The 17,873-nt window shown below is 47.5% G+C and overlaps 1 pseudogene; it reads right to left on the reverse strand.

The window, feature by feature from the left end:
• Positions 1 to 330: 330 nt before the first annotated feature.
• Positions 331 to 17,873, reverse strand: part of LOC135551338 (visinin-like protein 1) — a 29,273-nt pseudogene continuing 11,730 nt past the window's right edge.

Below are 17,873 nucleotides of genomic sequence, written 5' to 3' on the forward strand. Positions count from 1 at the left end.
CCCTCCCTCCCTCCCTCCCTCCCTCCTCCCTACTCCCCTCCTCCTCCCTACTCCCTCCCTCCCTCCTCCCTACTCCCTCCCTCCCTCCTCTCTCCTCCCTCCCTCACCTCCTCCCTCCCTCCCACCCTCCCTCCCTCCCTCCCTCCCTCCCTCCCTCCCTCCCTCCCTCCCTCCCTCCCCCTCCCTCCCTCCCCTCCCTACTCCCCTCCTCCTCCCTACTCCCTCCCTCCCTCCTCCCTACTCCCTCCCTCCCTCCTCTCTCCTCCCTCCCTCACCTCCTCCCTCCCCTCCTCCCTCCTCCCTCACCACCTCCCTCACCACCTCCCTCCTCTATTTCTGCATGTCACACTGTAGCAGTAGGACGATGGAGGGATCACTCTGGCTGCCTCTTTGAACTCCTCCAGCGTGATCTCATCGTTGTGATCTTTATCCATCTTGGAGAAGATCTTATCCACGCGCTGCTGGGGAGTCAGCCCGTCCTCGTTCATACGCATCATTATCACAGTGCCAACCATCTTGTAGATCGCCTAGGAAACAGAGAGAGAGAGAGAGAGAGAGAGAGAGAGAGAGAGAGAGAGAGAGGAGGTGGTCAGTAAAGAATGGGGGCATTCGCAGGAGACAAACACAGTGATTTATCAGACAGATGCACACAGTTACAACACGTGGATGCACACACACACGCAGACAGGAACACGCGAACACACACAGACCTCTATGATCTCCAGCATCTCCATGCGTGTGATCTTGCCGTCTCCGTCTAAGTCATACATGTTGAAGGCCCAGTTGAGTTTCTGCTCAAAGCTCCCCTAGAGGTGATGGAGAGAATTGTGTGTGCACCATCCAGTCCCAGCTCCCAGCTCCCCTCAACCCCACCCCTCTATCTCTAAACACCATCCAGTCCCAGCTCCCCTCAACCCCACCCTCTATCTCTAAACACCATCCAGTCCCAGCTCCCCTCAACCCCACCCCTCTATCTCTAAACACCATCCAGTCCCAGCTCCCCTCAATTGTGTGTGTGTGTGTGTGTGTGTGTGTGTGTGTGTGTGTGTGTGTGTGTGTGTGTGTGTGTGTGTGTGTGTGTGCGTACGCGTGCGTGCTTGCGTGTGTGTGTGTGTGCGTACGCGTGTGTGTGTGTGTGTGTGTGTGTGCGTACGCGTGTGTGTGTGTGTGCGTGTGTGTGTGTGCGTGCGTGTGTGTGTGTGTGTGTGCGCCCTGTCAAACCTGACATCACCCGTGTTATGGATCGTACCTCGAGGTGATTGACAGAGCGCAGATAAACTCCCGGAAGTCGATGGTCCCGTCCCCGTTCTTATCGAAGGTCCGGAAGGCGTGTTGGGCGAACTTAGACGCGTCGCCGTACGGAAAGAACTGCATGAGAAAAAAAAACAGATTAAGAAATGTAATGTAATTTAATGTAATGTAAAAACGTAGGTCACCGGAGGGCTTTTTAATATATCAGTGGGGTTTTCTGAGGACATTAATTTTCTGTGTCCCAAAATGGCATCCTATGGGCAATGGTCAGAGGTAGGGCACTACATAGGTAATAGAATGTCACTTGGGACGCAATCCATGATGATGTTGCACATTGTAAATCCCTCTACTCCCAACGAGTTTCTGCTTTAGGAATCCCATGGTCCACTGTACTCAGTCCTTCCTCTTCTCCTCCCTCCCTCCCTCCCTCCCTCCCTCCCTCCCTCCCTCCCTCCCTCCCTCCCTCCCTCCCTCCCTCCCTCCCTCCCTCCCTCCCTCCCTCCCTCCCTCCCTCCCTCCCTCCCTCCCTCCCTCCCTCCCTCCCTCCCTCCCTCCCACGATGAATCACAATCCCTTTCTCTCTCTCTCTCTCTCTAATTACATTTCAATTCAGTAGACGTCATTGACATGGCAAGTTAAATTACTTACATTGTCAAAGTATACATGTAACAAACAAAATGGTGGCACCAACAACCAATCATCCTGGACCAGAGAGAGAACAGCCTGCCCTCTCTGGGAAGCCAGGTTTGTCTGTGACGACCGGTCTCTATAGCCAGACTGTGCTCACTGAGTCTGTACCCCGTCAGTGTTTTCCTCAGTTTTCTATCAGACACAGTGGTCAATAGTGTGCAAAGCTGCCATCAAGGCAAAACTATTCATCAACAGCTCTTCTGCATTCCCTAACGACACAAATGAATACATCTGTCTAACGACACACATCTGTGAAGCCAATTCAACAAATACTTGTAGTACCTTAAAATGGAGGGAACCATGTAGAAAAGCTTTTATCATTTCTAAACGGTTCATCTGATATGTATGAAAATACCCTCAAATTAAAGCTGACAGTCTGCTCTTTAACCCTCGTTCTCATTGTATCCTTTTCAAACTCAAAGTGCTAGATTACAGAGCCAAAATAACAACAAAAGAAATGGTCACTGTCCAATGAATTATGGTGCTCACTGTAAATACATACATAAACACATACACACGTACTGTACAAACGTTTTTTATTAAATCCATTTTCTGTCATGTCTTGTTATGTCTGTTCCTGTCCTTTCTCTTCACTCTGTCTCTCTCTGCTGGTCTTTTTAGGTTACCTTCTCTGTCTCTCATTCTTCAGCTGTTCTACATCTCCCCTGACTAGCTCATTCACTCTTTCCCACCTGTTCTCCCTTCCCCCTCTGATTAGGTCTCTATTTCTCTCTCTGTTCCTGCTACTTTCAGTGTCTGATTCTTGTTTGTGTTTTTGATGCCAGAAGCAAGCTGTCGTCCCGTTTGCTTCCACCTTGTCCTATCCTGTCGGAGTCTGCCTGGAAGGTGCATCCTGCATTATACTAACGTTCTTTTTGTTCCATTGACTACGTTGGAAGAGGATTTATGCCATTCCTGTTTTTCATTAAAGAACTCTGTTTTCTGTTAAAACCGCTTTTGGGTCTTCACTCAAGTACATAACAGAAGAATCAGACCAAGAATGGACCCAGCGGCTCCGGACCCTTTTCACTCCGCCGTCGAGATCCAGGGAGCGATGCTAGGCAGACACGAGGAGGAATTGTCTGCTGCTCGACATGCCGTTGAGACCCTGGCCGTCCAAGTCTCCGACCTCACAAGACAGGTTCACCTACTCCACCTCGATCCACCGCCCACTTCCAGGGTTTCCGAGTCTCCGGAGCCCAGGATCAACAACCCGCCGTGTTACTCTGGGGAGCCCACTGAGTGCCGCTCATTCCTCACTCAGTGTGATGTGGTGTTCTCTCTCCAGCCCAACACTTACTCCAGGAGCGCAGCCCGCACGCCTACGTCATTTCTCTCCTTACCGGACGGGCGCGTGAGTGGGGCACGGCAATCTGGGAGGCGAGGGCTGAGTGTATTAACCAGTATCAGGACTTTAAGGAGGAGATGATACGGGTTTTTGACCGTTCTGTTTTTGGGGAGGAGGCTTCCAGGGCCCTGTCTTCCCTATGTCAGGGGAATCGATCCATAACGGATTATTCTATTGAGTTTCGCACTCTCGCTGCCTCTAGTGACTGGAACGAGCCGGCTTTGCTCGCTCGTTTTCTGGAGGGTCTCCTCGTCGAGGTTAAGGATGAGATCCTCTCCCGGGAGGTTCCTTCCAGTCTGACTCCTTAATAGCTCTCGCTATTCGCATAGAGCGACGGTTTGATCTTCGTCGCCGAGCTCGTGGAAAGGAGCTCGCGTTCTCCGTTGCTCCCTCTCCACATCACTGCCACCTGCCGCATCACTGCCACCCTCCTCCGCCGGCTCGGATGCTGAGCCTATGCAGCTGGGGGTATCCGCATCTCGGCCAAGGAGAAGGAACGGAGAATCACCAATCGCCTCTGTCTCTACTGCGGCTCCGCTGGTCATTTTGTCACCTCATGTCCAGTAAAAGCCAGAGCTCATCAGTAAGAGGAGGGCTACTGGTGAGCGCAACTACTCAGGCCTCTCCTTCTGGATCACGCACTACCTTTCCGGTCCATCTCCGCTGGCCCGGTTCATCTGCTTCCTGCAGTGCCTTGATAGACTCTGGGGCGGAGGGCTGTTTTATGGACGAGACCTGGGCTCGGGAACATGACATTCCTCTCAGACAGTTAGGGAGCCCACGGCCTTGTTCGCTTTAGATGGTAGTTCTCTCCCCAAGATTCAGCGTGAGACGCTGCCTTTAACCCTCACTGTCTCTGGTAATCATAGCGAAACCATTTCTTTTTTAATTTTTCGTTCACCTTTTACACCTGTTGTTTTGGGTCATCCCTGGCTAGTGCGCCATAACCCTTCTATTAATTGGTCTAGTAATACTATCCTATCCTGGAATGTTTCTTGTCATGTGACCTGTTTAATGTCTGCTATCCCTCCTGTTTCCTCTGTCTCTTCTTCACAGGAGGAGCCTGGCGATTTGACAGGGGTGCCGGAGGAGTATCACGATCTGCGCACGGTGTTCAGTCGTTCCAAGGCCACTTCTCTCCCTCCACACCGGTCGTATGACTGTAGTATTGATCTCCTTCCGGGAACTACTCCCCCCGGGGTAGATTATACTCTCTGTCGGCTCCCGAACGTAAGGCTCTCGAGGATTATTTGTCGGTTTCGCTCGACGCCGGTACCATAGTCTCCTCCTCCTCTCCCGCCGGAGCGGGGGTTTTTTTGTTCAGAAGAAGGACGGGTCCCTGCGCCCATGCGTGGATTATCGAGGGCTGAATGACATAACAGTTAAGAATCGTTATCCGCTTCCTCTTATGTCTTCAGCCTTCGAGATCCTGCAGGGAGCCAGGTTTTTCACCAAATTGGACCTTCGTAACGCCTACCATCTCGTGCGCATCAGGGAGGGGGACGAGTGGAAGACGGCGTTTAACACTCCGTTAGGGCACTTTGAATACCGGGTTCTTCCTTTCGGCCTCGTTAACGCTCCAGCTGTCTTTCAGGCACTAGTTAACGACGTCCTGAGAGACATGCTGAACATTTTTGTTTTCGTTTACATGGACGATATCCTGATTTTTTCACCGTCTCTCTCGATTCATGTTCAGCACGTGCGACGCGTCCTCCAGCGCCTTTTGGAGAACTGTCTTTATGTGAAGGCTGAGAAGTGCACTTTTCATGCCGCCTCTGTCCCTTTTCTCGGTTCCGTTATTTCCGCTGAGGGCATTAAGATGGATCCCGCTAAGGTCCAGGCTGTCATTGATTGGCCCGTTCCTAAGTCACGCGTCGAGCTGCAGCGCTTTCTGGGCTTCGCTAATTTCTATCGTCGTTTCATCCGTAATTTCGGTCAGGTGGCAGCTCCCCTCACAGCCCTTACTTCTGTTAAGACGTGCTTTAAGTGGTCCGTTTCCGCCCAGGGAGCTTTTGATCTTCTTAAGAATCGTTTTACTTCCGCACCTATTCTTGTTACACCTGACATCTCTAGTCAGTTTGTTGTTGAGGTTGACGCGTCAGAGGTGGGCGTGGGAGCCATTCTCTCTCAGCGCTCTCTCTCTGACGGCAAGGTCCATCCTTGCGCGTTTTTCTCTCATCGCTTATCGCCGTCAGAACGTAACTATGATGTTGGTAATCGCGAACTGCTCGCCATCCGCTTAGCCCTAGGCGAATGGCGACAGTGGTTGGAGGGGGCGACCGTTCCTTTTGTCGTTTGGACTGACCATAGGAACCTTGAGTACATCCGTTCAGCCAAACGACTTAATGCGCGTCAGGCTCGTTGGGCTCTGTTTTTCGCTCGTTTCGAGTTTGTTATTTCTTATCGTCCGGGCTCAAAAACACCAAGCCTGATGCTTTATCTCGTCTCTTCAGTTCTTCTGAGGTCTCCACCGACCCGAGGGGATTCTCCCTGAGGGGCGTGTTGTCGGTTGACTGTCTGGGGAATTGAGCGGCAGGTAAAGCAAGCACTCGCTCACACTCCGTCGCCGCGAGCTTGTCCTAGGAACCTTCTGTTCGTTCCCGTTCCTACTCGTCCGGCCGTTCTTCAGTGGGCCCACTCTGCCAAGTTAGCCGGCCACCCCGGCGTTCGGGTACGCTCGCTTCCATTCGCCAGCGTTTCTGGTGGCCCACTCGGGAACGTGACGCGCGTCGATTTGTCGCCGCTTGTTCGGTCTGCGCGCAGACTAAATCTGGGAACTCTCCTCCTGCCGGCCGTCTCAGACCGCTTCCTATTCCCTCTCGACCGTGGTCTCACATCGCTTTAGATTTTATCACCGGACTGCCTTCATCAGCGGGGAAGACAGTTATTCTTACGGTTGTCGATAGATTCTCTAAGGCGGCTCATTTCATTCCTCTCGATAAGCTCCCTTCTGCTAAGGAGACGGCTCAGATCATTATCGAGAATGTTTTCCGAATTCATGGCCTTCCGTCTGACGTCGTTTCCGACAGAGGCCCGCAGTTCACGTCTCAATTTTGGAGGGAGTTTTGCCGTTTGATTGGGGCTTCCGTCAGTCTCTCGTCCGGCTTTCATCCCCAGTCTAACGGCCAAGCCGAACGGGCCAATCAGACTGTTGGTCGCATTTTACGCAGTCTTTCTTTTCGTAACCCTGCGTCTTGGTCAGAACAGCTCCCCTGGGCAGAGTACGCCCACAACTCGCTTCCCTCGTCTGCTACCGGTCTATCCCCTTTTCAGAGTAGCCTCGGGTACCAGCCTCCGCTGTTCTCATCTCAGCTCGCCGAGTCCTGCGTCCCCTCCGCTCAGGCTTTTGTCCAGCGTTGCGAGCGCACCTGGAAGGGGGTCAGGTCGGCACTTTGCCGTAATAGGGCGCAGACTGTGAGGGCCGTTAATAAGCGTAGGACCAAGAGTCCTAGATATTGTTGCGGTTAGAGAGTATGGCTCTCCACTCAGAACCTTCCCCTTAAGACAGCTTCTCGCAAGTTGGCCCCGCGGTTCATTGGTCCGTTCCGTATTTCTCAGGTCATTAATCCTGTCGCAGTGCGACTTCTTCTCCCGCGCTATCTTCGTCGCGTTCACCCGGTCTTCCATGTCTCCTGTGTTAAGCCCGTTCTTCGCGCCCCGCTCGTCCCTCCCCCCATCCTTGTCGAGGGCGCACCCATCTACAGGGTTCGTAAGATTTTGGACATGCGCCCTCGGGGCCAGGGTCATCAGTACCTAGTGGATTGGGAGGGGTACGGTCCTGAGGAGAGGAGTTGGGTTCCCTCTCGGGACGTGCTGGACCGTTCGCTGATCGATGATTTCCTCCGTTGCCGCCAGGTTTCCTCCTCGAGTGCGCCAGGAGGCGCTCGGTGAGGGGGGGGGTACTGTCATGTCTTGTTATGTCTGTTCCTGTCCTTTCTCTTCACTCTGTCTCTCTCTGCTGGTCTTTTTAGGTTACCTTCTCTGTCTCTCATTCTTCAGCTGTTCTACATCTCCCCTAACTAGCTCATTCACTCTTTCCCACCTGTTCTCCCTTCCCCTCTGATTAGGTCTCTATTTCTCTCTCTGTTCCTGCTACTTTCAGTGTCTGATTCTTGTTTGTGTTTTTGATGCCAGAAGCAAGCTGTCGTCCCGTTTGCTTCCACCTTGTCCTATCCTGTCGGAGTCTGCCTGGCAGGTGCATCCTGCATTATACTAACGTTCTTTTGTTCCATTGACTACGTTGGAAGAGGATTTATGCCATTCCTGTTTTTCATTAAAGAACTCTGTTTTCTGTTAAAACCGCTTTTGGGTCTTCACTCAAGTACATAACATTTTCTTTATTACCCTCCAACACTACCACCCCTCTGCCACTTGGAGCAAACCAGTGAACAACAAGGCCTGTATTTCCAGTCTATAATACTTTATACACTTCAGGGACACAGTCTATTTTACAATCATTTTATTTAGCTTGTTTTTACTCTTGTCCTTCCTCTATCCTCTAACCATATTTTATTTTATATTTATTTATTTTATACCATTCGGTTTCATTTCTATTTGCCACATCTTTCAAACTGTGTTCTTTCAAACTGTGTTCTTTAAAACTGTGATCTTTCAAACTGTGTTCTTTAAAACTGTGTTCTTTAAAACTGTGTTCTTTAAAACTGTGTTCTTTCAAACTGTGTTCTTTCAAACTGTGTTCTTTCAAACTGTGTTCTTTCAAACTGTGTTCTTTAAAACTGTGTTCTTTCAAACTGTGTTCTTTCAAACTGTGTTCATTCAAACTGTGTTCTTTAAAACTGTGTTCTTTCAAACTGTGTTCTTTCAAAAAAGTTCTGAACCTTATTATGTGTTTCACGGACACAGTATGTTTTACATTGGTGATCTTGATGTTATTAGGTATTATTAGTCCCAACCTTCAGCACCATTCAGCCCCTCCCCACTATCTCTAAACACCATCCAGTCCCATCCTTCAGCTCCATTCACCCCCTCCCCTCTATCTCTAGACACCATCCAGTCCCAAGCTTCAGCTCCCCTCAACCCCTCCCCTCTATCTCTAAACACCATCCAGTCTCAACCTTCAGCTCCATTCAACCCCTCCCCTCTATCTCTAAACACCATCCAGTCCCATCCTGCAGCTCCATTCAGCCCCTCCCCTCTATCTCTAAACACCATCCAGTCCCAACCTTCAGCACCATTCAACCCCTCCCCTCTCTAAACACCATCCAGTCCCAACCTTCAGCACCATTCACCCCCTCCCCTCTATCTCTAAACACCATCCAGTCCCAAGCTTCAGCTCCCCTCAACCGCTCCCCTCTATCTCTAGACACCATCCAGTCCCATCCTTCAGCTCCATTCAGCCCCTCCCCTCTATCTCTAAACACCATCCAGTCCCATCCTTCAGCTCCATTCAGCCCCTCCCCTCTATCTCTAAACACCATCCAGTCCCAAGCTTCAGCTCCCCTCAACCCCTCCCCTCTATCTCTAAACACCATCCAGTCCCAAGCTTCAGCTCCCCTCAACCCCTCCCCTCTATCTCTAAACACCATCCAGTCCCAAGCTTCAGCTCCCCTCAACCCCTCCCCTCTATCTCTAAACACCATCCAGTCCCAAGCTTCAGCTCCCCTCAACCCCTCCCCTCTATCTCTAAACACCATCCAGTCCCAAGCTTCAGCTCCCCTCAACCCCTCCCCTCTATCTCTAAACACCATCCAGTCCCATCCTTCAGCTCCATTCACCCCCTCCCCTCTATCTCTAGACACCATCCAGTCCCAACCTTCAGCTCCATTCCCCCCTCCCCTCTATCTCTAGACACCATCCAGTCCCAAGATTCAGCTCCCTCAACACCTCCCCTCTATCTCTAAACACCATCCAGTCCCAAGCTTCAGCTCCCCTCAACCCCTCCCCTCTATCTCTAAACACCATCCAGTCCCAACCTTCAACTCCCCTCAACCCCTCCCCTCTATCTCTAATCACCATCCAGTCCCAAGCTTCAGCTCCATTCAGCCCCTCCCCTCTATCTCTAAACACCATCCAGTCCCAAGCTTCAGCTCCATTCAGCCCCTCCCCTCTATCTCTAAACACCATCCAGTCCCAAGCTTCAGCACCATTCAGCCCCTCCCCTCTATCTCTAAACACCATCCAGTCCCACCCTACAGCTCCATTTAACCCCTCCCATCAATCTCTAAAAAACATCCAGTCCCAGCTCCCCTCAACCCCACCCCTCCATCTCTAAACACCATCCAGTCCCATCTCCCCTTAACCCATCCCCTCTATCTCTAAACACCATCCAGTCCCATCTCCCTTAACCCATCTTTTCTATCTCTAAACACCATCCAGTCCCATCTCTCCTTAACCCATCCCCTCTATCTCTAAACACCATCCAGTCCCAACCTTCAGCTCCATTAAACCCCTCCCCTCTATCTCTAAACACCATCCAGTCCCATCTCCCCTCAACCCCACCCCTCCATCTCTAAACACCATCCAGTCCCACCCTTCAGCTCCATTCAACCCTCCCATCAATCTCTAAACACCATCCAGTCCCAGCTCCCCTCAACCCCTCCCATCAATCTCTAAACACCATCCAGTCCCAGCTCCCTGTCTAACGACACACATCTGTGAAGCCATTCACAAATACTTGTAGTACCTTAAAATGGAGGGAACTTAACCCATCCCCTCTATCTCTAAACACCATCCAGTCCCATCTCTCCTTAACCCCTCCCCTCTATCTCTAAACACCATCCAGTCCCAGCTCCCCTCAACCCCTCCCCCTCATCTCTAAACACCATCCAGTCCCATCTCCCCTCAACCCAACCCCTCTATCTCTAAACACCATCCAGTCCCACCCTTCAGCTCCATTCAACCCCTCCCATCAATCTCTAAACACCATCCAGTCCCAAGCTTCAGCTCCATTCAGAACCAAAATATCTCTAAACACCATCCAGTCCCAAGCTTCAGCTCCATTCAGCCCCTCCCTCTATCTCTAAACACCATCCAGTCCCAAGCTTCAGCACCATTCAGCCCCTTTCTATCTCTAAACACCATCCAGTCCCACCCTTCAGCTCCATTCAACCCATCCCATCAATCTCTGAAAAAACATCCAGTCCCATCTCCCTTTAACCCCTCCCCTCTATCTCTAAACACCATCCAGTCCCATCTCCCCTTAACCCCTCCCCTCTATCTCTAAACACCATCCAGTCCCATCTCCCTTAACCCATCCCCTCTATCTCTAAACACCATCCAGTCCCATCTTCCTTAACCCCTCCCCTCTATCTCTAAACACCATCCAGTCCCAGCTCCCCTCAACCCCTCCCCTCTATCTCTAAACACCATCCAGTCCCATCTCCCCTCAACCCAACCCCTCTATCTCTAAACACCATCCAGTCCCACCCTTCAGCTCCATTCAACCCCTCCCATCAATCTCTAAACACCATCCAGTCCCAGCTCCCCTCAACCCCTCCCATCAATCTCTAAACACCATCCAGTCCCAGCTCCCCTTAACCCATCCCCTCTATCTCTAAACACCATCCAGTCCCATCTCTCCTTAATCTATCTCTAAACACCATCCAGTCCCAGTTCCCCTCAACCCCTCCCCTCTATCTCTAAACACCATCCAGTCCCATCTCCCCTCAACCCATCCCCTCTATCTCTAAACACCATCCAGTCCCAACCTTCAGCTCCATTCAACCCCTCCCATCAATCTCTAAACACCATCCAGTCCCAGCTCCCCTCAACCCCTCCCATCAATCTCTAAACACCATCCAGTCCCAGCTCCCCTCAACCCCTCCCATCAATCTCTAAACACCATCCAGTCCCATCTCCCCTTAACCCCTCCCCTCTATCTCTAAAACCATCCAGTCCCACCCTTCAGCTCCATTCAACCCCTCCCATCAATCTCTAAACACCATCCAGTCCCAGCTCCCCTCAACCCACCCCTCTATCTCTAAACACCATCCAGTCCCACCCTTCAGCTCCATTCAACCCATCCCATCAATCTCTCAACACCATCCAGTCCCAGCTCCCCTCAACCCCACCCCTCCATCTCTAAACACCATCCAGTCCCATCTCCCCTTAACCCCTCCCCTCCATCTCTAAACACCATCCAGTCCCAACCTTCAGCTCCATTCAACCCCTCCCCTCTATCTCTAAACACCATCCAGTCCCATCTCTCCTTAACCCCTCCCCTCTGTCTCTCAACATCATCCATTTCTATATGCCATATATTTTTCAACTGTGCTGTGATGCTTCACATTAAGTACTGAACCTTTCTATTCTCATAGCTTCTACAGATTATAAAATATTGAAAAATATATATTTTTTTAGCTAAAATTATTATTATATAATTGATCGATTGACTATGACTTTTCAGAATGCCCAGAATTGCTATCTGCAGGGTTAGCTCTGGGTAAATGTTGAAATTGTTCAGCCATTCCTGGACCTGTGACCATAAACAAGCTACATATGGACAATACCAAAACAAATTATCCAATGATTCTGTCTCCTCGTAGCAAAATCTGCAGAGCTGGGAAGGTTGTATCTCCAATATGTATAGCATTCTATTGGTTGACAGTATTCTGTATAATAATTTAAAGTTTTGAATCTGCCGGCGTTTTAAGAATCAGCTCTTAAACCATGAGCCATGGAATCGGTACACTGAAAATCTCTACACAGCTATTTTGAAAGACCAATGATGGTCTCTAATGCTTACAGACACGTTCCTTACATTTTCCCACCTTCCACTTTCCTCCTCCTTTTTTGCAGTAATGCTGCAATTAGTTGGTTGTAATTTTGGGTAGAGCAGACATTTCCATATGTCTTTGTTAGCTGCATGTGTGACATAACTCCAGCAGTCCTATTTATGATATAATTTACAAATATGATACATTTTTTATATAGACAAAATAGGGTTTTTAGTTCCAAATGAAATTGAATGTTTTTTTCTCATGTACATTTTAAAAATATTTATCTTGGTCTAGGCAAGACCATAAGGAAATACGTCAATTATGATATTGCTACTGAGTGGTGCAGCAGTTTAAGGCACTACATCTCAGTGCAAGAGGTATCACGACAGTTCCTGGTTCAAATCTAGGCTGTATCACATCTGGCTGTGATTGGTAGTCCCATAGGGCTGAGCATAATTGGCCCAGCGTCGTCCAGGTAGAGCGTCAATGTAAATAAGAACTTGTTCTTAACTGAATAAAGGTTCAATTTAAAAAAAAAAGAGTTCATCAAAGTGATTTATCTAAAAATAGAAAGGCATTTTCCATGGTAGCATGATCTTATCTATTTTTGCTAACGTTCTATAAAAATGTATTGGAGTGAAATCATGTACGTCTTTCGGGATATGTATACCGAGTATATCCACATCACCATCAGACTATTTTATCGGTAAACTACATGGTAATGTAAAAGTTGTATTTTTTTTTGTGATCCAATACGTAATATGGTGCAGTTATCATAATTTGGTTTTAATCCAGAGAGGAAAGAAAAATGATCTAGATCCTCTAAGAGTCTGTAGAGGGATTCTAATTGTGGTTTTAAAAGAAAACATGAATCATAAGTGTTCAATGACACCTTTGGTTTTAAGCCATGGATTTCTAGCCCCTTGATATTATTGTTGGATCAGATTTCTATAGTTAACTTTCAATGGCCATAATAAATAGATATGCCTATAGTGGACAACCTTGTTTTACTCCTCTTGACAGTTTAAATATTTCTGAGAAGTAGCCATTATTTACTATTTTACACCTAAGGTTACTACATTGCTACATTATAAATGACAGTCTAAATCTTTATCTTTATTTACACCTAGGGTTACTACCTTATAAATTATTTTACAAGGCATTCTCCTAAATTTAAATAATCCAGGGATGTATATTTAAACTCCAGTCGTACTTTTTCAAATGTCTTTTCAAAGTCAGCTAATAATCCAGGGATGTATATTTAAACTCCAGTCGTACTTTTTCAAATTACTTTTCAAAGTCAGCTAATAATCCAGGGATGTATATTTAAACTCCAGTCGTACTTTTTCAAATGTCTTTTCAAAGTCAGCTATGGGTACCAGGCCTGGTTTCCCAGATTTTTCATAGCGTTCTATTGTTTCCAGTACTTGCCTTATATACATTTACATTTACATTTAAGTCATTTAGCAGACGCTCTTATCCAGAGCGACTTACAACTCAAATGTATCTTCTTCTCATGAATAACGTCCGACCGTACCTTTTAAATTACACACATAAACACACGTTTGGTATACTTCCACTGGTATGGTTAAAACATGCTAATAACACTCCTCTGAGTATATAAACAAACGTTTGGTATACTTCCACTGGTATGGTTAAAACATGCTAATAACACTCCTCTGAGTATATAAACAAACGTTTGGTATACTACCACTGGTATGGTTAAAACATGCTAATAACACTCCTCTGAGTATATAAACAAACGTTTGGTATACTACCACTGGTATGGTTAAAACATGCTAATAACACTCCTCTGAGTATATAAACAAACGTATTTGGTATACTACCACTGGTATGGTTAAAACATGCTAATAACACTCCTCTGAGTATATAAACAAACGTTTGGTATACTACCACTGGTATGGTTAAAGCATGCTAATAACACTCCTCTGAGTATATAAACAAACGTTTGGTATACTACCACTGGTATGCCATCCAGCCCTGGACTTTTCCCAGATGTAATGATGCAAAAGTTTTTAATTGCATCAAGAAGTTCCTCCTCTGTAATTTGGCCTTCACTTCAGTCTTTCTGTAGAGCTGTTAATTTTACATTATTAATAGAAAAATATCTATACAATTAGCTTCGGTTGGAGGAGATGGAGGAGACTGAATTGAAAACATGTGTTTAAAGTTCTTTGCTTCCTCTTTCAAAATATAATTTGGGGAATCACGAGTGACTCCGTCATTTCTAACAAGTTTTAGTAAATTATTTTTGGTGGCATTTCTATGTTGAAGATTAAAAAATAATTTGGTGCATTTTTCCCCATATTCCATCCAGTTGTCTTTATTATTATAAAATATTACACTTTATCATTGTTGAATATGTTCCTCCATTTCTTCCCTCTAACTTATTTTGAGCCTCTATGGTACAGGTTTATTGCTCTCTATCTGTTCTGTCCTTCTATTACCTCTATTACCTTGTTAGTATGGACCTTTGACCTAAATTGTTTTTATTTTAGAGATGAGTACTGAATTGCATGGCCTCTAAAGGCACATTTAAAAGTGTCCCGTACAACTTTGCGCTGTTACCTGAACGCCCATCTGCGGTCCACTAACCGTTGGCTGTCTTATCGGCTGCTGTCTGAATAGGTCCATCGGACAATTTTTCTTGGGTCACTATAACTATATCTATTTTGCCAATTGGATTGGTGCCCTCTACCACACGGAACCCCACTAATCTACCAACGGAAACGCACAAGGTGGCTAAAAACAGACTTCCATCCTCTGCCAGCTTGCTACTTGCTACCCATGGACCGGCTAGCTGTTTGAATCACCGTGACCCCAACCAACCTCACTACTCACTGGACCCTTATGTTCACTTGACTAAGCATGCCTCTCCTTAATGTCAATATGCCTTGTCCATTGCTGTTCTGGTTAGTGTTTATTGGCTTATTTCACTGTAGAGCCTCTTGCCCTGCTCATTATACCTTATCCAATCTTTCACCCACACATGCGATGCAACCACCACCCACGCATGCGATGACATCACCTGGTTTCAATGAGGTTTCTAGAGACACAATCTCTCATCATCACTCAATACCTAGGTTTACCTCCACTGTATTCACATCCTACCATACCTTTGTCTGTACATTATACCTTGAAGCTATTTTATCGCCTCCAGAAACCTGCTACTTTTACTCTCTGTTCCAAACGTACTTGACGACCAATTCTAATAGGTTTTAGCCGTACCCTTATCCTACTCCTCCTCTATTCCTCTGGTGATGTAGAGGTGAATCCAGGCCCTGCAGTGCCTAGCTCCACTCCTATTCCCCAGGTGCTTTCTTTTGATTACTTCTGTAACCGCAATAGCCTTGGTTTCATGCATGTTAACATTAGAAGCCTAACTACAACATTTTCAGACAAGATAGAAACAACCAAAAGAGGGCGGTGTTGCAATCTAATGCAAAGATAGCCTGCAGAGTTCTGTCCTGCTATCCAGGTCTGTATCCGAACAATTTGAACTTCTACTTTTAAAAATCAACCTCTCTAAAAACAAGTCTCTCACCATTGCCGCCTGCTATAGACCACCCTCTGCCCCCAGCTGTGCTCTGGACACCATATGTGAACTGATTGCCCCCCATCTATCTTCAGAACTCATGCTGCAAGGTGACCTAAACTGGGACATGCTTAACACCGCAGCCATCCTACAATCTAAGCTTGATGCCCTCAATCTCACACAAATTATCAATGAACCTACCAGGTACTACGCCAAAGCCATAAAAACACAGGCACCCTCATAGATATCATCCTAACCAACTTGTCCTCTAAATACAATTTTGCTGTTTTCAACCAAGATCTCAGCGATCACTGCCTCATTGCCTGCATCAGTAATGGGTCAGCGGTCAAACGACCTCCACTCATAACTGTCAAACGCTCCCTGAAACACTTCAGCAAACAGGCCTTTGTAATCGACCTGACCCGGGTATCCTGGAAGGATACTGACCTCATCCCATCAGCAGAGGATGCCTGGTTATTCTTTTTAAATGCCTTCCTCACCAACTTAAATAAGCATGCCCCATTCAAGAAATTTAGAACCAGGAACAGATATAGCCCTTGGTTCTCTCCAGACCTGACTGCACTTAACCAACACAAAAACATCCTGCATTAGCATCAAACAGCCCCCGTGATATGCAACTTTTCAGGGAAGTTAGAAACCAATATACACAGTCAGTTAGAAAAGCCAAGGTTAGCTTCAAGCAGAAGTTTGCTTCCTGCAACACAAACTCAAAAAAGTTCTGGGACACTGTAAAGTCCATGGAGAATAAGAACACCTCCTCCCAGCTGCCAACTGCACTGGGATAGGAAATTCTGTCACCACCGATAAATCGAATATAATTGATAATTTCAATAAGCATTTTTCTACAGCTGGCCATGCTTTCCACCTGGTTACCCCTACCCCGGGCAACAGCACTGTACCCCCCACAGCAACTTGCCCATTCCTTCCCCATTTCTCCTTCTCCCAAATCCAGTCAGCTGATGTTCTGAAAGACCTGCACAATCTGGACCCCTACAAATCAGCCAGGCTAGACAATCTCGATCCTCTCTTTCTAAAACTATCTGCCGAGATTGTTGCATCCCCTATTACTAGCCTGTTCAACCTCTCTTTCGTATCGTTTGAGTTCCCAAAAGATTGGAAAGCTGCTGCGGTTATCCCCCTCTTCAAAGGGGGTGACACCCTAGACCCAAACTGTTAAAGACCTATATATATCCTACCATTGTCTTTCTAAAGTCTTCGAAAGCCAAGTTATCAAACAGATTACCGACCATTTTGAATCCCACCGTACCTTCTCCGCTATGCAATCTGGTTTCAGAGCTGGACATGGGTGAACCTCAGCCACGCTCAAGGTCCTAAACGACATCATATCCGCCATCGATAAGAGACATTACTGTGCAGCCATTTTCATCAACCTGGCCAAGACTTTCAACTCTGTCAATCACCACATCCTCATCGGCAGACTCGATAGCCTTGCTTTCTCAAATCATTGCCTCGCCTGGTTCACCAACTACTTCTCTGATAGAGTTCAGTGTGTCAAATCTGAGGGCCTGTTGTCAGAGCCTCTACAGTCTCTATGGGGGTGCCACAGGGTTCAATTCTTGGGCTGACTCTCTTCTCTGTATAAATCAATGATGTCGCTCTTGCTGCGGGCGATTCCCTGATCCACCTCTACGCAGACGACACCATTCTATATACATCTGGCCCTTCTTTGGACACTGTGTTAAGAACCCTCCTGACGAGATTCAATGCCATACAACACTCCTTCCATGGCCTCCAACTGCTCTTAAAGTAAAACTAAATGCATGCTTTTCAACCGATCACTGCCTGCAACTGCCTGCCTGTCCAACATCACTACTCTGGACGGCTCTGATTTAGAATACGTGGACAACTACAAATACCTAGGTGTCTGGTTAGACTGTAAACTCTCCTTGCAGATTCACATTAAACATCTCCAATCCAAAGTTAAATCTAGAATCGGCTTCCTATTTCGCAACAAAGCATCACTCATGCTGCCAAACATACCCTCGTAAAACTGACCATCCTACCGATCCTCGACTTCGGCAATGTCATCTACAAAATAGCCTCCAACACTCTACTCAATAAATTGGATGCAGTCTATCACAGTGCCATCCATTTTGTCACCAAAGCCCCATATACTACCCAACACTGTGACCTGTTTCATACTCGTCGCCAAACCCACTGGCTCCAGGTCATCTACAAGACCCTGCTAGGTAAAATCCCCCCCTTATCTCAGCTCGCTGGTCACCATAGCAGCATCCACCTGTAGCACGTGCTCCAGCAGGTATATATCTCTGGTCTCCCCCAAAACCAATTCCTCCTTTGGCCATCT

Source organism: Oncorhynchus masou, chromosome 13, assembly GCF_036934945.1.
Source record: "Oncorhynchus masou masou isolate Uvic2021 chromosome 13, UVic_Omas_1.1, whole genome shotgun sequence".
NCBI lineage: Eukaryota > Metazoa > Chordata > Actinopteri > Salmoniformes > Salmonidae > Oncorhynchus > Oncorhynchus masou.